General features: G+C 43.1%; 1 protein-coding gene across 1 annotated transcript in view; it reads right to left on the reverse strand.

Annotated features, from left to right (window-relative positions):
- The window catches only part of TMEM9B (TMEM9 domain family member B), a 242,560-nt gene that overhangs the window by 206,683 nt on the left and 15,631 nt on the right, over positions 1-20,246 (reverse strand). The gene's annotated exons all lie outside the window — the stretch shown is intronic.

Genomic DNA, 20,246 nt, shown 5'->3' on the forward strand with positions numbered 1-20,246 from the left:
AACCAGCCCATCAAAGGTTGCCTCTTTTTACAGAGGAGTATGTATAACAAAAGTGCTCAAAAGAGTCAAAAAGTGATTTACAGGCAGCTCAATACACTAGTGTGGAAATATCCTATATTCCACTGAATAAATTTAGTAGATATTGGTGCGGTGTAAGTGACAAGGACCTACACCTATAAGTGGAGCGCTCAAACACAGATAAATCTTACCAAAACGTAGTCTCATTCAATGGTAAAATATGGGGTACATGTCAAAGTAAAATACAGAGTAAAATAAAATAAAATAAAATATTTTCTGTATTTTACTTTGACATGTACCCCATATTTTACCATTGAATGAGACTACGTTTTGGTAAGATTTATCTGTGTTTGAGCGCTCCACTTATAGGTGTAGGTCCTTGTCACTTACACCGCACCAATATCTACTAAATTTATTCAGTGGAATATAGGATATTTCCACACTAGTGTATTGAGCTGCCTGTAAATACACACATTCATAATGACATGCAGACATACATACACTGACATTCATACACACATAATGACATGCATACAGATAGACATACATGCATACATGCATACATACATACATACATACATTCATTCATACTGGCATACATACATACATACATACACACATTCATAATGACATACAGACATACATACACTGACATGCATACAAACACACGGACAGACATACAAACAGACAGACATACAAACAGACAGACATACACACAGACAGACAGACATACACACAGACAGACATACACACAGACAGACACACAGATAGACAGACACACACACAGACAGACATACATTCACACACACACAGCTCATTTTCCAGCCACCCTCCTTTTTCTTACCTTGTCTTTGCAGGAGGGTGGCTGGCTGGGGCTGATGGGACTGGCAGTCGGCTGGCTCTTCCTCTTCATTGTCGGGCGCGAGCGCTCCTCCCGCGTGGAGTGAGCTGGGAGGAAGTGACCACTTCCTCCCAGCAGCAGTTGTGCTGCGGCGGCATTTTTTTTTAAAGGGGCCCGGTCGCGCTATACCATGGCCACAGCGCTGACCGGGTCCCTGAAGGAGGGGGCCCATCGGGTGGCCCTAAGTGCATGGGCCACCCGAGGGGCCCCATCAGCGTGCGGGCGCCGGTGCAACTGCACCGACGGCAGTTCCGCCGCTACATGTGGGCTACCCGTTATGGTTGTCACCCCCTGATGGCGGCCCTGCACTTACCCATCACTCAACCTAATAAAGTACTCACTATACACACCACTCAGCCCAAGAAGTGATTATGCAACTCCCTACTCAAGTACCCAAAGTCCTCCCTCCTGTCCACAAGCAATTCCCCAACGTGCTCACTGACCCCCATTTCTTCTATATCTACAAAGTGCTCACTCACCTCACTGAGGTTCACACTTACTCCATAGATCACACTCCTCAATCACCTCCTCATAGTGCCCTCTATCGATACGTTCTAATTATTTACCAGCACCATAACTGTTACTTTACTCAAAGCAATATCACTTCTAAATAAATAAACATTGGACGATCTACTAAAATGTCATTTATTAATATCGCCATCATTTTATGGCTTACAAATGTAGTTTTTTTCTAAATTTCAGAAACAAAGTAATTATTCCATAATATTTGCACAATTATTTATTTTCCGTGTTTTATCATTTAGACAAGTGTCTGTTAAATAATTAGAATATATTATAATATATAAATATACAGAAAATGTCAGATGTAAAGCGATAAAGATCCAAGTTAATTTAGCCCAAATCTTCCTTCTTTTTAAATCTTGATAACGTGTTGTTTTTGGGATAAATGAATGGCAGAATGTCAAATAGAACAAAACTTGCATTTTCAGACTGGATTTAACGCTTTTCAGTAATTGATATAATTTAGTTTGTTTTAGGAATAATCAGCAAAATGAAAAGATAACATTCTCCCAGATATTGTAAGAAGGAATACAACATATTGCTGCAGGAGGCCGTGATCAGACAGAGATTAAACCCTCACATAGCAGGTACCCCAAATCCCTTACCAGGCAGGACGCCGTTACAATGAGCTGCTGGTGCTGGAACACAGACTGACTGCAGACTAGTGACAGAGGATTGTGTTTCCTGGTTACTGTGTTTGTTACCATAGAGGCAACAAAGGAACCACAGCCAAGAATTCCTAACAACCTGGAGAGGCAGAGTGTGAGAGAGAGCACACTTATCTAGAAAACTCATATCATACACATCTAGATATACCCAGATACTCACAGCGTGCTCCTCTACAATACCCAGATACTCACAGCATACTCCTCTAGAATACCCAGATACTCACAGCGTACTCCTCTAGAATACCCAGATACTCACAGCATACTCCGAGTCCTCTAGAATACCCAGATACTCACTGCATACTCCTCTAGAATACCCATATGCTCACAGCGTGCTCCTCTAGAATACCCAGATAATCACAGTTTACTCATCTAGAATACCCAGATACTCACAGCATACTAATCTAGAATACCCAGACACTCGCCACATACTCATCTAGAACACCCAGATACTCACTACATACTCATCTAGAATACCCAGACACTCGCCACATACTCATCTATAATGCCCAGATACTCTTCGCATACTCATCTAGAATACCCAGATACCCATCGCATACTCATCTAGAATACCCAGATACTCACTACATACTCATCTAAAATACCCAGATACTCACAGTATACTCCTCTAGAATACCCAGATACTCACAGCGTACTCCTCTAGAATACCCAGATACTCACTGCATACTCCTCTAGAATACCCATATGCTCACAGCGTGCTCCTCTAGAATACCCATATGCTCACAGCGTGCTCCTCTAGAATACCCAGATACTCCTCTAAAATACCCAGATAATCACAGTATACTCATCTAGAATACCCAGATACTCACAGCGTACTCCTCTAGAATACCCAGACACTCGCCACATACTCATCTAGAATACCCAGATACTCGCCACATACTCATCTAGAATACCCAGATACTCACTACATACTCATCTAGAATACCCAGATACTCGCCACATACTCATCTATAATGCCCAGATACTCTTCGCATACTCATCTAGAATACCCAGATACCCATCGCATACTCATCTAGAATACCCAGATACTCACTACATACTCATCTAAAATACCCAGATACTCACAGTATACTCCTCTAGAATACCCAGATACTCACAGCGTACTCCTCTAGAATACCCAGATACTCACTGCATACTCCTCTAGAATACCCATATGCTCACAGCGTGCTCCTCTAGAATACCCATATGCTCACAGCGTGCTCCTCTAGAATACCCAGATACTCCTCTAAAATACCCAGATAATCACAGTATACTCATCTAGAATACCCAGATACTCACAGCATACTAATCTAGAATACCCAGACACTCGCCACATACTCATCTAGAATACCCAGATACTCGCCACATACTCATCTAGAATACCCAGATACTCGCCACATACTCATCTAGAATACCCAGATACTCATCACATACTCATCTAGATATTCCCAGATACTCACAGCATGCTCCTCTAGAATACCCAGATACTCACAGCGTACTCCTCTGGAATACCCAGATACTCACTGCATACTCTTCTAGAATACCCAGATACTCACAGCATACTCATCTAGAATACCCAGATACTCATCGCATACTCATCTAGAATACCCAGATACTCATCGCATACTCATCTAGAATACCCAGATACTCATCACATACTCATCTAGAATACCCAGATACTCACTGCATACACATCTAGATACACCCAGATATTCACTGCATACTCATCTAGAATACCCAGATACTCATCGCATACTCATCTAGAATACCCAGATACTCACAACGTACTCCTCTAGAATATCCAGATACTCACAGCATACTCATCTAGAATACCCATATACTCACCGCATACTCATCTAGAATACCCAGATACTCATCGCATACTCATCTAAAATACCTAGATACTCACTGCATACTCCTCTAGAATACCCAGATACTCACTGCATACTCCTCTAGAATACCCAGATACTCACTGCATACACATCTAGATACACCCAGATACTCACCACATACTCATCTAGAATACCCAGATACTCACCACATACTCATCTAGAATACCCAGATACTCATCGCATACTCATCTAGATATACCCAGATACTGACAGCATGCTCCTCTAGAATACCCAGATACTCACAGCGTACTCCTCTGGAATACCCAGATACTCACTGCATACTCCTCTAGAATACCCAGATACTCACAGCATACTAATCTAGAATACCCAGACACTCGCCACATACTCATCTAGAATACCCAGATACTCACTGCATACTCCTCTAGAATACCCAGATACTCGCCACATACTCATCTATAATACCCAGATACTTTTCGCATACACATCTAGAATACCCAGATACTCATCGCATACTCATCTAGAATACCCAGATACTCACTACATACACATCTAGATACACCCAGATACTCACTACATACTCATCTAGAATACCCAGATACTCGCCACATACTCATCTAGAATACCCAGATACTCATCGCATACTCATCTAGATATACCCAGATACTCACAGCATGCTCCTCTAGAATACCCATATACGCACAGCGTACTCCTCTAGAATACCCAGATACTCACTGCATACTCCTCTAGAATACCCAGATACTCACAGCATACTCATCTAAAATACCCAGATACTCACAACGTACTCCTCTAGAATACCCAGATACTCACAGCATACTCATCTAGAATACCCAGATACTCATCGCATACTCGTCTAGAATACCCAGATACTCATCGCATACTCATCTAGAATACCCAGATACTCACTGCATACACATCTAGATACACCCAGATACTCACTGCATACACATCTAGATACACCCAGATACTCACTACATACTCATCTAGAATACCCAGATACTCGCCACATACTCATCTAGAATACCCAGATACTCGCCACATACTCATCTAGAATACCCAGATACTCATCACATACTCATCTAGATATTCCCAGATACTCACAGCATGCTCCTCTAGAATACCCAGATACTCACAGCGTACTCCTCTGGAATACCCAGATACTCACTGCATACTCTTCTAGAATACCCAGATACTCACAGCATACTCATCTAGAATACCCAGATACTCATCGCATACTCATCTAGAATACCCAGATACTCATCGCATACTCATCTAGAATACCCAGATACTCATCACATACTCATCTAGAATACCCAGATACTCACTGCATACACATCTAGATACACCCAGATATTCACTGCATACTCATCTAGAATACCCAGATACTCACTGCATACTCCTCTAGAATACGCAGATACTCACAGCGTGCTCCTCTAGAATACGCAGATACTCACTGCATACTCGTCTAAAATACCCAGATACTCATTGCATACTCATCTAGAATACCCAGATAATCGCCACATACTCATCTAGAATACCCAGATACTCATCGCATACTCATCTAGAATACCCAGATACTCACTGCATGCTCATCTAGAAAAGTTACATCACACTCACCTAGAATACCCAGATACACACTGCATACTCCTCTAGAAAACTCAAATCATACACATCTAGATACACCCAGATACTCACCACATACTCGTCTAGAATACCCAGGTACTCACTACATACTCATCTAGAATACCCAGATACTCACAGCATACTCATCCAGAATACCCAGATACTCACTGCATACTCCTCTAAAAAATATCCAGATACTCACTGCATACTCATCTAGAATACTCAGATACTCACAGCTTACTCCTCTAGAATATCCAGATACTCACAGCATACACATCTAGAACACCCAGACATTCACTGCATACTCCTTTAGAAAACTCACATCATACACATCTAGATACACCCAGATACTCATATAGAATACCCTGATACTCACTGCATGCTTATCTAAAATACCCAGATACTCACTGCATACTCATCTAGAATACACAGATACTCACTGCATACTCATCTAAAAAAGGTACACCATACTCATCTAGAAAACCCAGACACTCACTGCATGCTCAGATATAATACCCAGGAATTTGTTGCATACTTAGCTATACTACTCAGATACTGACAGCATACTCCTCTAAAATACCCAGATACTTACGGCATACTTAGCTATAATATCCAGATACTGACAGCATACTCAGCTATAATACTCCAATACTGACAGCATACTCCGCTATAATACTCAGATACTGACAGCATACTCAGCGATAATACTCAGTTACTGACAGCATACTCTGCTATAATACCCAGATACTGACAGCATACTCAGCTATAATACTCCAATACTGACAGCATACTCAGCTATAATACTCAGTTACTGACAGCATACTCAGCGATAATACTCAGATACTGACAGCATACTTGGCTACAATACTCCAATACTGACAGCATACTCCTCTAAAATACCCAGATACTCACTTCATACTTAGCTAAAATACCCAGATACTCACTTCATACTTAGCTACAATACTCAGATACTGACAGCATGCTTAGCTATAACACTCAGATACTGACAGCATAATCATCTTTTATACCCAGATACTCACTACATACCTTGCTATAATACTCAGATACTGACCGCATACTCATCTGTAATACCCAGATAGTCACGGCATGCTCATCTAGAATACCCAGATACTCACAGCATACTCATCTAGAATACCCAGACACTCACTGCATACTCCTCTAGAAAACTCACATCATACACATCTAGATACACCCAGATACTCATATAGAATACCCTGATACTCACTGCATGCTTATCTAAAATACCCAGATACTCACTGCATACTCATCTAGAATACACAGATACTCACTGCATACTCATCTAAAAAAGGTACACCATACTCATCTAGAAAACCCAGACACTCACTGCATGCTCAGATATAATACCCAGGAATTTGTTGCATACTTAGCTATACTACTCAGATACTGACAGCATACTCCTCTAAAATATCCAGATACTTACGGCATACTTAGCTATAATATCCAGATACTGACAGCATACTCAGCTATAATACTCCAATACTGACAGCATACTCCGCTATAATACTCAGATACTGACAGCATACTCCGCTATAATACTCAGTTACTGACAGCATACTCTGCTATAATACCCAGATACTGACAGCATACTCCTCTAAAATACTCAGATACTCACTGCATACACAGCTATAATACCGAGATACTGACAGCATAATCCGCTATAATACTCAGATACTGACAGCATACTCCTCTAAAATACCCAGATACTGACAGCATACTCCGCTATAATACCCAGATACTGACAGCATACTCTGCTATAATACCCAGATACTGACATTATACTCTGCTATAATACCCAGTTACTGACAGCATACTCAGCTATAATACCCAGTTACTGACAGCATACTCTGCTATAATACCCAGATACTGACAGCATACTCCGCTATAATACTCAGTTACTGACAGCATACTCCGCTATAATACCCAAATACTGACAGCATACTCAGCAATAATACTCCGATACTGACAGCATACTCCGCTATAATACCCAAATACTGACAGCATACTCAGCAATAATACTCCGATACTGACAGCATACTCTGCTATAATACCCAGTTACTGACAGCATACTCTGCTATAATACCCAGATACTGACAGCATACTCAGCTATAAAACTCAGATACTGACAGCATACTCCGCTATAATACCCAAATACTGACAGCATACTCAGCAATAATACTCTGATACTGACAAGATAGGTATTATTACCCTGTGTTACTCAGTGTTATGTTTATCTGTATTACTCAATATTCAGTATCTATGTTATTTTGTTACTCGGTATTATGTGTATCAGTATTACTTTGTCTTACTCAGTATTTTCTCTATAATTTGAGTATTTTTTGAGCTGCGATACCCAGGATACAGACGTTCCCCTATATTTAGGTGAAGACATTTACAAACCCCCCCAACCAGGTGTGACTGTACATGAATAATTCATCCCATTTAGGTGTCACTTATCTCTGTTTTTGTAAAGGTCTACAGTAAAAGAACCTCCTTAAGGACAAGAGTAGCTGGTAAACAGCTGATTCCAATATATTTATTACATATTATTACAGCTTCTTATTGTATTATGTTAGGCCCCTGGTTAGACAATTGAGCTAGACATGAGATCAATGGACGGACATTTTATTCCCACCAAATATTATTAAAAATGTGATAAAGATATTACAATTATCATATTCACGTATTGAAAGGATGCAAGTAGCGGTTAAAGAAGGGTTAACAGGCAGAAATAATATTTGTAGGTCACAGTAATGTGCAGTGTGTATGAATGTGCCACAGAGTTCCACAACAATAAGACTCACAGAAATGTGCAGTGTATCACAGTTTGACAGCAACAATAAGACTCACAGTATTGTGCAGTGTATACGAGTGTATCACAGAGCTCCACAGCAATAAAAGAACATTAATGTGCAGTGTTCATGAGTTTATCACAGTTCGACAGCAATAAGAATTTACAGTAACGCACAGTGTGTGTGAGTGTATCACAGAGCTCCACTGCAATAAAGATTCACAGTATTGTGCAGTTTGTGAGGAGTGTATCACAGAGCTCTATAGTAATTAATGTTATTATCGCCATTTATGTTATGAGAGGATGAATTCTGTAATCTCGTCTCTGTCTCTCTATTGTTGAAAAGACCTTCTTAAAAGGTGACAAAAGCCTTGTTCTTCATCATTATTAAAGCTTCGAACGTGGTTCTCTTCTTGAAGAGGGACTCTAGACATCTCAGAGCCGAGGGCCTCTTGAAGAAGGTTAATGTACTTGATTGCTGCTTTGAGTGTTTGCACTTTGCTGAGACGTTTTTCTAGATACTCTTGGGGAAGATGGCTTCGAAGCCTGGTGTAACCCTCGTTAACACATTTCACTCGCTGTCTCTCTCTCTCATTCCTTTTTCGGATGTACGATGGCCCGTAATAGCCTTCTAGGTGGCTGTGTGTGTGGTAGGACGCTTGAGAATGAACATTGTACAAATTGCTGAAATAGTGTTCATCAATAGGAGAACCCATCATGTACGGGAGAAAAGCCACATCTTGTGAACAGCTCAACCGACGCATTTCTGGACTCAACAGACATTTCTTTGTGGGATCCACACAGACTGCGTGTGGAAACTGACCAACACATTGGGTATCACTGACCGAATTAGGTTTCTTAGGCAGACAGTGTGACGTGTGTTCCATAATTCCTTTTAACCCTATAATAAATGTTATCATTGTTAATTTGGGTATTCAATGTACCAGAACAGAGAGCAGATGATAATTCTAGAACTTAACGCCTAATGCATTATATTGATAGGATTTGGAAATCTGGACTTTTAAAATGTAAATTCCTGAAAGAAGCCTCAGTAAGTATTTAACCTTCACCCACTTGACATACTCACACTTCCAACAGTCATAAGTATATAGTTAATTTCTTGTTTTTATAAATAAATAAATGTTAAATAGTTTTACAGCCTGTTTGTAGTAAAATGCTACAGGTTCCAATTTGTAATTCCTGTGTTCACAGTTCTTACTTCATCAAACAGATGCTATACCTTATTTTGCAATCAATAGGTGCTGGAATTGTATCAGATACCTGATAAATATTTTTTGGGAGACTAGGGAACAAAGAACCTCTATACAAACCACTACACAATACATACCCTCTGAATATTTGGCGTCTGATTCAGCCAGTGGTATCTGCGGTCCCAACTAATTAAATAAAAGCTTTTACTTAAAAGTGACCATGTAATGACTAAGTTTAAAGGGGCACTATAGTCACCAGAGCAACTACAGATTATTGAATTTGTTCTGGTGAGTAGAATCATTACCTTCAGGCTTTTTGCTGTAAACACTGTCTTTTCAGAGAAAATGCAGTGTTTACATTACAGCCTCGTGATAACTTCACTGCCCACTCATGGCTGTTAGAGATCTTTCCTGGGTCATGGCTGCCTAAAATGCATCCAAAAATTCAGTATCTCCTCCCTCTGCATGCAGACACTGAACTTTCCTCATGGAAATTCATTAATTCAATTCATCTCTATGAGGAGATGCTGATTGGCCAGGCCTGTGTTTGAATCATGCTGGCTCTGCCCCTGATCTGCCTCTTTGTAAGACTCAGCCAATCCTATGGGGAAGCATTGTAATTGGATCAGGCTACCACTACTGATGATGTCAGCAGACAGCTTGTTTTTCTGAGGCAAACAGCATGCAGATCTACAGCTTCAGGCTTAAATACAGTAAGATTTTGATATATTTATGGAGGCATGAGGGGCCCAGGGGGGCTAGATGGTGGTTTTAACACTATAGGGTTTGTGTTCCTGACCCTATAGTGATCCTTTAAAGACTGTGTGGAGGTACATCTAATACTGCGTCTTGTGGTTACTGTACCATTTAGTGTCTCTTTAATGAGACTATCTTTAAAGTACAAAAAGCAAGAACTGTAACAATAAATTGTACATTAAAATCAGCGTTGGCACGTACATGTCATAGACAAACTGAGTTTTATATATATTTTTTACATTTAGTTACACTGATTTATTTATGTGAATTGCAGAGATCAGACCAGTTAATGTCAAATAAACAAACTTGAAAAAATCTAAACTTTACTATGTTTGGATTCTGCTATTTTGGCTTAAGTTAAAATTCACTGGTCAGTTTCGTACAGAGTGCAGTTTACTGAATAACCCTGTATACAGTGTACTGCGCTCCAGAATATGTTGGCGCTTTATCATAACAATAACTAGTTTCCTGCACTCCCCCCTGCTAGACGGAGATAGAGACCCTCTTACCTGACCATTGGAGGAATGAACGCAAGGTAAAGCTGAATGAAAATCATTGGATCAATTTATAGGGTTCTGGCTATTATGTACAATGAACTCCGTATAACCTAAACACGGCTTATTGTTTTATGAGCGTGAAAGTATAAACACAAAATACTGAAAAAGAAAATACTAGACACAAAGCGGGGAGCTTGCAGCTGTCTTTTCAACAATCAAACTGTTTATTTAAAAATAACGGTGTAATAGCGATCGTCTTTGGCGTTTTATTTCCTGAAACAAGGTAAAACCTGCGGCCCAGGAAATGGCAGCACAGTACGGTTAAAACAATCAGTATTTATATTAAACGCAGCAATAATAGGATTGTTACTGGTTCTGATTTTTTATTTTAACCTGTACACTATAAGTAACACCTAATTATAGATTCATTTCCTAATAAAACAACAATGCAATTAGTATTTATATTGAAATACATTACAGAAATGACACACAACTAATTAAAGGACCACTAAAGTCACCCTGACTACTTCAGCTCAATGAAGTGGTCTGGGTGCCAGGTCCCCCAGGTTTTAACCCTTCAGATGTAAACTGTTTACATTGCAGGGTTAATCCAGCCTCTAGTTACTGTCTTCCTGAGCGCTAGAGGCGCTTCCCAGAAATGCTTTCCTATGGGCGTTTTTAATGGGAGCATGGATCTTGCTGCGCATGCGGCTCCATTCGGGAGCTGATGTCAGAGAGGGAGGAGAGGTCACCAGCGCTGGATAAAGGTAAGTGGCTGAAGGGGTTTTAACCCCTTCAGCCCAGCGGGATGGGGGCCCTGAGGGTGGGGGAGACCTAAGGACTATATAGTGCCAGGAAAACAAGTTTGTTTTCCTGACACTATAATGACCCTTTAATCAAATAATAAATGATGTAAACATTTTTGGAACCCCATTTGCTAATCCTCCCCTCATTACTGTTTAAATGTTGGTTTGCTGAGAATTATGGTAAATGTTAGTGAGATGTAGACGCAGGAGTTGAGAGGAGAGCAGGGACATGTCACATGTGCAACCTTCGCCGTTTACTGCATTACACCTGATGTAGAATTATTAAAAACCTTTATTAAACCTTTATTAAATTTTTGCACTAACTCCATTTAACTTCATTATATGACAGATTTTCCTAACAGCATTTAGAATATTAGAAAGAGAATGTATTGCATGTATTTTCTAGAAGGATATGACTAACACCGGAATTATCAAGTTCCTGTAACATGAAACAAAGTATACCATAGCTAACCCATGAGAAACTGCTCTAATGAAATGTTCTTTCATAAAAAAGGCCCTGAACCTGACCCCAAGTCTGACATCACTAACTACCCAAAATGACGCCCCAAGTCCCCCTCCCATCGAGTAAAGCCTCGTGCTGAGTAAGATGGCGCCTGAGCCAACTGTCCACACCCGTGTCCAAGATGACGCCACCTCTCGGTGGGAGGACACTTAGCCAGCCACTTAGTACTTGAGCCAATTAATAATATTGATGGGTGGACATTGACATAGCCACTTAACACCTAATCCAATTAATGATGTTTATTTGTTGTTATCTTGATATTCAATGATGATGCAATATTGCTCTTATAAGGGTCTGCGAGCCCGCTTTTAACCAGATGCCATTAAATTTTCTCGAAGTGCTTTTAACCTGAACTCCGTGTGTCAGTGTGAATTTACTTCTGCGTATACGCAATTTAATCATCTCAGATTTGGACAGGAACAGATAGACATTTAAACATATTTGTTTATTTTAAAATAATCTATATCAATTTGGCGCATCCAACGTGGGGCACCGGGCTATGGCCTTTGGCCGGTAAGCCGTCCTATGAAGACGCTGCTGGACGGAGGAATCCTGGGGGAAGGAAAGGAGATTGATCACCTCTGAATACACAGTTGAGTCTGCAGCATCCCGGTATGTTCCAGCCCCTTTGATTGACCCGTCCCAGTGTCTGTGACTGCTACCGGGAGGACATCAAAGACAGGTAATATCTTGCCCGGTGCCTTATTGTTACCCACCTGTTTACTTGCATTTTGCCTATCTGTTGCCTGGGTGTGTTTGTATTGGTTTGTCTAGCTTAAGTGCCCGGGTGGAGTGTTTGTCTGTTTACCCCTTTTGGGATAAAGGGGGGGTGGACCTGTGGGTGTTTGCCTGGGGGTCCTCTGTTGCCTGTTTACCCCTTTTAGGAGCCACGTGGCTGTGGCTGTAGGGAAAAAGGGGGGTGGACCTGTGGAAGTTTTCCTGGGGGTCTTCTTTGCCTGTTTACCTCTTTTAGGTGCTGGGTAGCTGCAGCAGTAAGGAAAAAGAGGAGGGGGAAATCTGTGGAGGGGTGTAGACTCATTGCTTCCTGGGGATTCCCCATGGTGTCACTTTGATAGCCTAGCTAGCCTCATTGTGCACATAGCTCTGCTTGCAGAGAGGTGGTACCCTCCAGCTTCGAGCGCTGAGGCTGGTGGCATTCCAATTTTATTTGTGGCGGGTGGATTCAAGCAGGCATTGCTGTCTCCAGCACCACGTAGTAGTGAGATTTACGGGTGGGTCCGTAGGGGCACTACAAGGGTGAGGATAGTGGTGGTAACATTTATTGGACCACTGTAACAAGGGAGGCTACACAGGATTCAGGTCGGAGATGGTTGCTGTTTCCTGTGGCCGCTGGTAGTGAGACTTACGAAAGTCGTTCTCCGAGCGGGGACACTACGAGGTTGAGGGAGGTGGCTTTGGCCACATGAGTAAAGGAAAGGGATTACTGTTGAATTTATTTGAACTGTGATGCATGCACTGTATTTTAATTGAAATGTTGTCTTAATTGGGAGTCATTCAAACTCCTGTGTCTGTCTCTACTTTCACTTTACTTTTACTTTTTCTCTACTTCCTGTGTTATTTACACTTTCCCCTCCTATTTCTCTTGTGAGAGAAGTGATTGGTCACACACTTCTCACCTCGCTCCAATCCGTGGCTACCTCGGGTACGCGGAATAAGTGACTGGTCTACGTTTTGGGAAGACGCACTGCACTTGGGGACCCACCCTCAAGCAAGTGGCAGTCGAGCATTGTAGACACTCTGTTTCATTTTCCTTACTCTATATCTGGGACGCCTTTTATAGGGGGAATGGGACAGGGATTAGAAAAGCCCAGTAAGGGCTGGTTAGCGTGTGATCTAGTTGAGGACAGAGAGGGTGAAGAGATGGTTAAAGGAGTTGAAAGGATTGCTAAGGTGTGTAAGATTGCTGTACCTTCATGTGGTAGATTACAACCAGAGAGCTGGCGCAGATTATTAACAGAGAAGAAAGGCAAGCTTACAGATAATGATTTACTGCGTACTGCAGAAGCCTGGTACAGAGTATCAAGAGCTATTCAACAGGAAGGTTGGGTTGAGGAAGAAATAGATCACAAAGGTGTAAAATTGTATGTGTATCATAATAATTATGTTGCTGGGGTACTCCCTCAGCCAGCGCCCCAAAATGGCGCCCAGGGGATGTTTATCCCCAAGGTTCAGTCAGCAATGAGTGACAGCCAGCTGACCATGTTCCCCACTCCCAATCCTCCCATCACCAATCCCGTCATTGCCCCTGTTTGTCCGGTCCTGAATTCTGATGGATCTTTATTTCCCCCCCCCGTCATCTCTATCATTCTCATCATCCTCATCCATCCCTACACTACCTTCTCTGTCTAATCCAACCATTTCATCCGTCATCCCTTCCCTACGCTCTCTCTCCGTTAACAATCCTACCCTCCCACTTGCATCCACCCAGTCCACTAACCCCTCCTCACTTGCTACTGTCAATCCCACTACACCCACTCCGGTCCCTCCTACTACACCTGCCTCTGCTAATCTCTCTCCATCCTCTTTCCTGCCTACTCCTCCCACAGCCCAAGTTCCCACCCCCCCCAGCTTCATTTCCCTACCCCGGATATCCCACCTCCTTTCCTAATCCCTGCCCAACTATCCCGCCCTCCCCAGGTTCCGCCTTAGCCCCTGCCCAGATGGCCTGGCCATACCCCTTCCCCTACCCCATGGCCCTGCCCTATTCAAACCATCCCTACTTCCTTTCCCAAGCCACTCCCCAGACCCCGTCCACGCCCATTCCGGTACAGTCTACCCCGGATGTGCCCACATCCAACATGGCCGCCACTTCCTCCCTTAACCCTAACGCAGTTTCCTTTCACGCCTCCAATATGGCGGCCCCCAGTAATCCAGCACCCCTAATGCCGGTACTTCCCGGTGACTACTCACCCCAAGCACATAATCCACTGGCCACCCCGGCATCCGGGATCCCCGCATACCCCCCGGTCCTGTCACCTCAAGCGGCCCCACTTCCCAGAGGGGTCCAAGTCACATACGAAGATGAGGATGAGGAAGCCGGCTCTCATGCTTACCGGGGCTCACCGGATGCCTCGGGAGTCACAGCCTCGCTGTTCCCTTGGTGATCCTTTCAGACATATGGGCCGAGGAGAGCAGGCTCCACCTAAATATGTTTCTTTTAACCCTACTCAGGCCAGTGCTCTGATGAAATCACTCCCTGACCCAGAAAAGCAACCTATGCCTTTTTACCGAGGGATAGTTCAAATCCAAAAGACTTATTCCGCAGCATGGCGAGATTTACTAAGCATTTGTGCCTTTAAAGCTGGAGATGCATACTGGCCCAGCATAGCCCACCACCTCAGCACGGATTTGCTTACTACTGATATTGACTATGCTTCCGGAGTAGCATTCTGCAACCAGCTAAAGGAATGGGCTAAGGATAAACTTGCAGATCAGGCTGCTGGCCTTACTGATATTGTACAAGAAAAAGGAGAATCAGTGGAAAGGTTCCATGCAAGACTGTTTCAAGTGTTTACAGATTTGGGATTTGATCTTACTAATAAGATTCATTCTCAAATGCTGTCTGGTTCATTTGTCCTAGGCATAAAAGACTCCATACGCAAGGGAATCGTTGCTGCACGCCCTGAATTTAGAGTTGTTCCTCTGGATACCCTACTCCAAGTTGCTAGGGGTCTGGAATCTGCTCAGACTCCTAGAAAGCCCAATTCAGCTCCTCTCATGGTGTCCCGCCCCGGACCTGTTCCAAAAGGCACCAAACCCGAGGATGGACATTGCTTTAATTGTGGAGCTAAAGGTCACTTCAGGGGTGAATGTCCAGAACCCAAGAAAGTGACAAAGGCTGCACATGTCCCCAAGGCCTCAAAGACAGTTCCAATTGTTGAGGAACCAGATGATTAGGATATTGGCAAGCCTGTGTCATTAACCCCTGTCATGGCAGTGTCTTCAGGGGACAAGGGGGGGCCACTTGCCACTGTGACTCTACCCATTGAAGGACAACCTACTACATTTCTTGTTGACACAGGTGCAGCCCGAAGTGTTCTGCGAGAACAAGATCTGCCAGACCCATCATTCCTGTCAAAAATTGATGTCTCTTGTGTAGGAGTGGATGGCCTACCAAGACAAAGTCCATTAACAACTCCATTACGAGTTGGCAACTACCCCAGCTTGCTTGCTCGTTTTGTGGTGTCCTCCACATGCCCCTTAACCTGTTAGGCGCTGATGTTCTTTCACGCCTGCAGGCATCTATCACATTCACTCCAGATGGACAAGTAGAACTATCTACCCCTCTATCTGTTTCTGACACTTCAGCCTTATGCTCCCTGCCTCTGATGCTCCACTTGGAAGAACCCCATGGGGATGCAAAGGAAATGAGGTCCAATTTCCCTGATTCACTGAAGACAGCTGTTCCTGCAAAACTATGGTCCTCAGGCCCAGAGGACATAGGTCACCTAAAAGTCCCACCTGTGGTGGTGAAGCTCATTCCAGGAGCAAAGTTACCAAGGAAACCACAATACCATTTGAAACCAGCTCAAGCTGCAGCTATCTCAATTCAAATCAAAGCACTCTTGGAGAAGGGTGCTCTCGTGAAATGTGAATCAAAATGTAACACCCCATTGTTTCCTGTGAAGAAGAAGACTCCAAAAGGTGAACCAGTGAAGTACAGGATGGTCCAGGATCTCCGAGCAGTGAATGAAGCAACAGTCCTGGACACCCCTATTGTGCCAAACCCACACACTCTGCTCTCTGGGGTCCCACCTTCTGCAAAATACTTCACAGTCATTGACCTGGCTAATGCCTTCTTCAGTGTACCCCTGGATCCAACCTATCAGTACCTATTTGCTTTCACACATGACAAACAACAGTATACATGGACTGTCATGCCCCAAGGGGCACAAAATTCTCCAAGTCAATTTGCAAAGGCCATGTGTTCTATTCTTGATCCATGGCAGTCTGACCATCCAGAGGTGGTCCTGCTCCAGTATGTGGATGATTTGCTGCTCTGTGGTGATGACATACCTACAACTGAAGAATGCTCAATTAATCTACTTTGCTATCTAGCAGAACAAGGATGTAAAGCTTCACTTCTCAAACTTCAATTCTGTCAACCCACATTTATCTTCCTTGGCCACTGCCTATCTCAAGGAACAAGACATCTCACCCGTGATAGAGTCAGAGCAGTACTGGATATTCCACCCCCAAGGACTTCGAAATCTCTACATGCCTTCTTAGGCCTCATTTCCTACTGCAGAGCATGGATACCAGAAGCCTCTCTACTCATGCAACCACTCTATGATGCACTCAAGTCAGACCCATTCTGCCTGACCATTGAAGCACATGACAACTTCTGTACACTAAAACGTGCCATTGCATCTGCTCCTGCTCTTGGCCTACCAGACTATTCCAAACCCTTCAAATTATTTGTCTCTGAAAGACAAGGCCATGCTACAGGAGTCCTTACCCAAACATGAATCAAAAGGTCGTCAAAGGCCTATTGGATTTTTCTCCTGCCAGCTGGATATTGTGGCCAGAGGGACCCCTTCTTGCCTTCGGGCCGTTTTTGCAGCTAGGGAACTAATTGAAAGAACTGCAGACCTGGTCCTTGGCCACCCTCTAGTTGTCTTGCCCCCTCATGACATTTCTGCCATCATCAACCAAGTACAACTCAAACATGTCTTTCCTGCAAGACACCTCCGTCTTCAATGTCATCTCCTTTTACCTGACAACATTACCATACAAACATGTCAGGTTCTCAATCCGTCCACTCTTCTCCCACTACCTGAGGGGGGTATCTACTATGGGTTTATCATGGATGAAACCTACATTTTCCTTCTCACTGGCACCATCAAGAGATTGCATCCTGATTTATCCTTTCATGACGGACAAACACCTCACTGTGAGGGAGCAGGATATGCCTTCTGTACCATGTGGTACAAGCCAAACATTACTCCTGAACCTTGCTATGAAGATGAGCTCTATCATCAGGTGGAGGTGAAACTTACTGCACAAGACTTCTACTGTGACTCTGAAGGCAACAGCATGGTCTTGATTCATCTACCTTCAGAACTCAAATACTTGTACCGTCATTGGGACACTGCCATCCCACATGTCCCTGTCACCAAGTTGAAAACAAGATCATGGAATGACCTTGGGCCCATGGCAAAATTATGGGCCACCATGAATGAATCACAGCTACAGGAAAATGGCATTGTCAAATACCCAACAATTGACCATCTGGAAGCATGGCCACGCCACTTCCTGGAAAATGAATTTCAAGATCTGGTCATAGTGAATGACTATGACCCAGAGACACCTCATTACTGTTTTGAACAGATGAAAATGGAGACAATGCATCTACCAACCGTGCATGAGGATCCATTAGTAGATCCTGATCTCACTCTGTTTGTGGACGGTTCAAGGTATGCCGATGAAGAGGGAAAATACCACACAGGATATGCCGTAACCACAACAGATGAAGTTATCAAGTCATCATCTTTACCACCAACAATGTCTGCACAAGAAGCTGAATTGCAAGCCCTGACTTCAGCATGCAAGATCTCAGAAGGTAAACGTGCCAACATCTACACAGATTCAAGATACGCACTGGGTGTGGCACATGACTTCGGACTAATTTGGAAAACAAGAGGATTTCTTACCACAGCTGGTACGCCAGTCAAACACAGTTCTGCAATTAAGGAACTAATGGATGCCCTCCTACTCCCAGAAGAAGTGGCCATTTTGAAAGTAAAGGCACATGGGAAATTGGATACAGATGAAGCAAAGGGCAACCACTTGGCTGATCAGGCTGCTAAGCAAGCAGCAAGAAAATTGCAGGAAGTGGATGAAGAAGCGTCCGGACACGAAGAAATTCCTATTTTTACCTTGCAGACTCTTCCTACTGATTTAAGAATCCTACGGGAACAACAAGCTACAACTGCCCCTGAAGAAATAGAGAAATGGAAGAAGAAAGGAGCAGTTCTAAACAATGGGGTATACTACAACAACTTTAGATTCTGCCTCCCTAAGAATTTATACCCAGCAGTTGTCTAATGGGCACATGGACCTGCACATCTGTCAAAAGACTTAATGGCTGCCCTCATACAAAAGTACTATGAAGCACCTGGAATTACAACACTGGTCAACAATTTCTGCAAGGCCAGTGTCATTTGCGCAAAATGCAACCCAGGAAAACCAACCAAAGTGCCCTTGAAGCACCTGGCTAAACCAATATACCCATTCCAGAGAATTCAGATTGACCACATACAAATGCCCAAGAGTGGGCTTCATGAATATGCACTAGTAATAGTGGACATGTTTTCAGGCTGGCCAGAGGCCTACCCAGTGGCCAATATCACTGCCAAGACAACAGCAAAGCGTCTCCTCGCAGATATTGTATGCAGATTTGGACTACCAGAAGTTATCGAAAGTGACCAGGGCCCAGCCTTTACAGCAACAGTGACTAAAGAAATTTGGACTGCTCTGGGAGTGACCCTAGCTTTTCACACCCCTTACCACCCACAAAGTAGTGGCAAAGTGGAACGCATGAATGGCACCCTAAAAGCCAGAATGTTAAAAATGTCACAATAAACAAAGATGCCCTGGCCAGAAAGCTTGTCAATAGCTTTATTCAGCGTTCGACACACACCTAGAGGGAAGCACTCACTATCCCCATATGAGATTCTATTTGGGACTGCACCCAGACTAGGTTGTTATTACCCTCAACAGCTACAACTCCAAACTGATGTTTTAGTAGATTATGTAACTGAACTTGCAAGTGCTTTGAACAAAATACATGCCCAAGTTTTCTCTTCAATTCCAGATCCCGATTTTGATACGGGTACCCACAACCTGCTTCCCGGAGATTGGGTTCTGGTCAAGAGATTTGTGCGGAAACACACCCTGGAACCAAGATTTGACGGACCATTCCAAGTTCTCCTGATCACTTCAACCTCCGTCAAGTTGGCTGGCAGGCCACATTGGATCCACGCTTCCCATTGCAAGAAGA

Source organism: Pelobates fuscus, chromosome 12 (assembly GCF_036172605.1).
Source record: "Pelobates fuscus isolate aPelFus1 chromosome 12, aPelFus1.pri, whole genome shotgun sequence".
NCBI classification, from domain to species: Eukaryota; Metazoa; Chordata; class Amphibia; order Anura; family Pelobatidae; genus Pelobates; species Pelobates fuscus.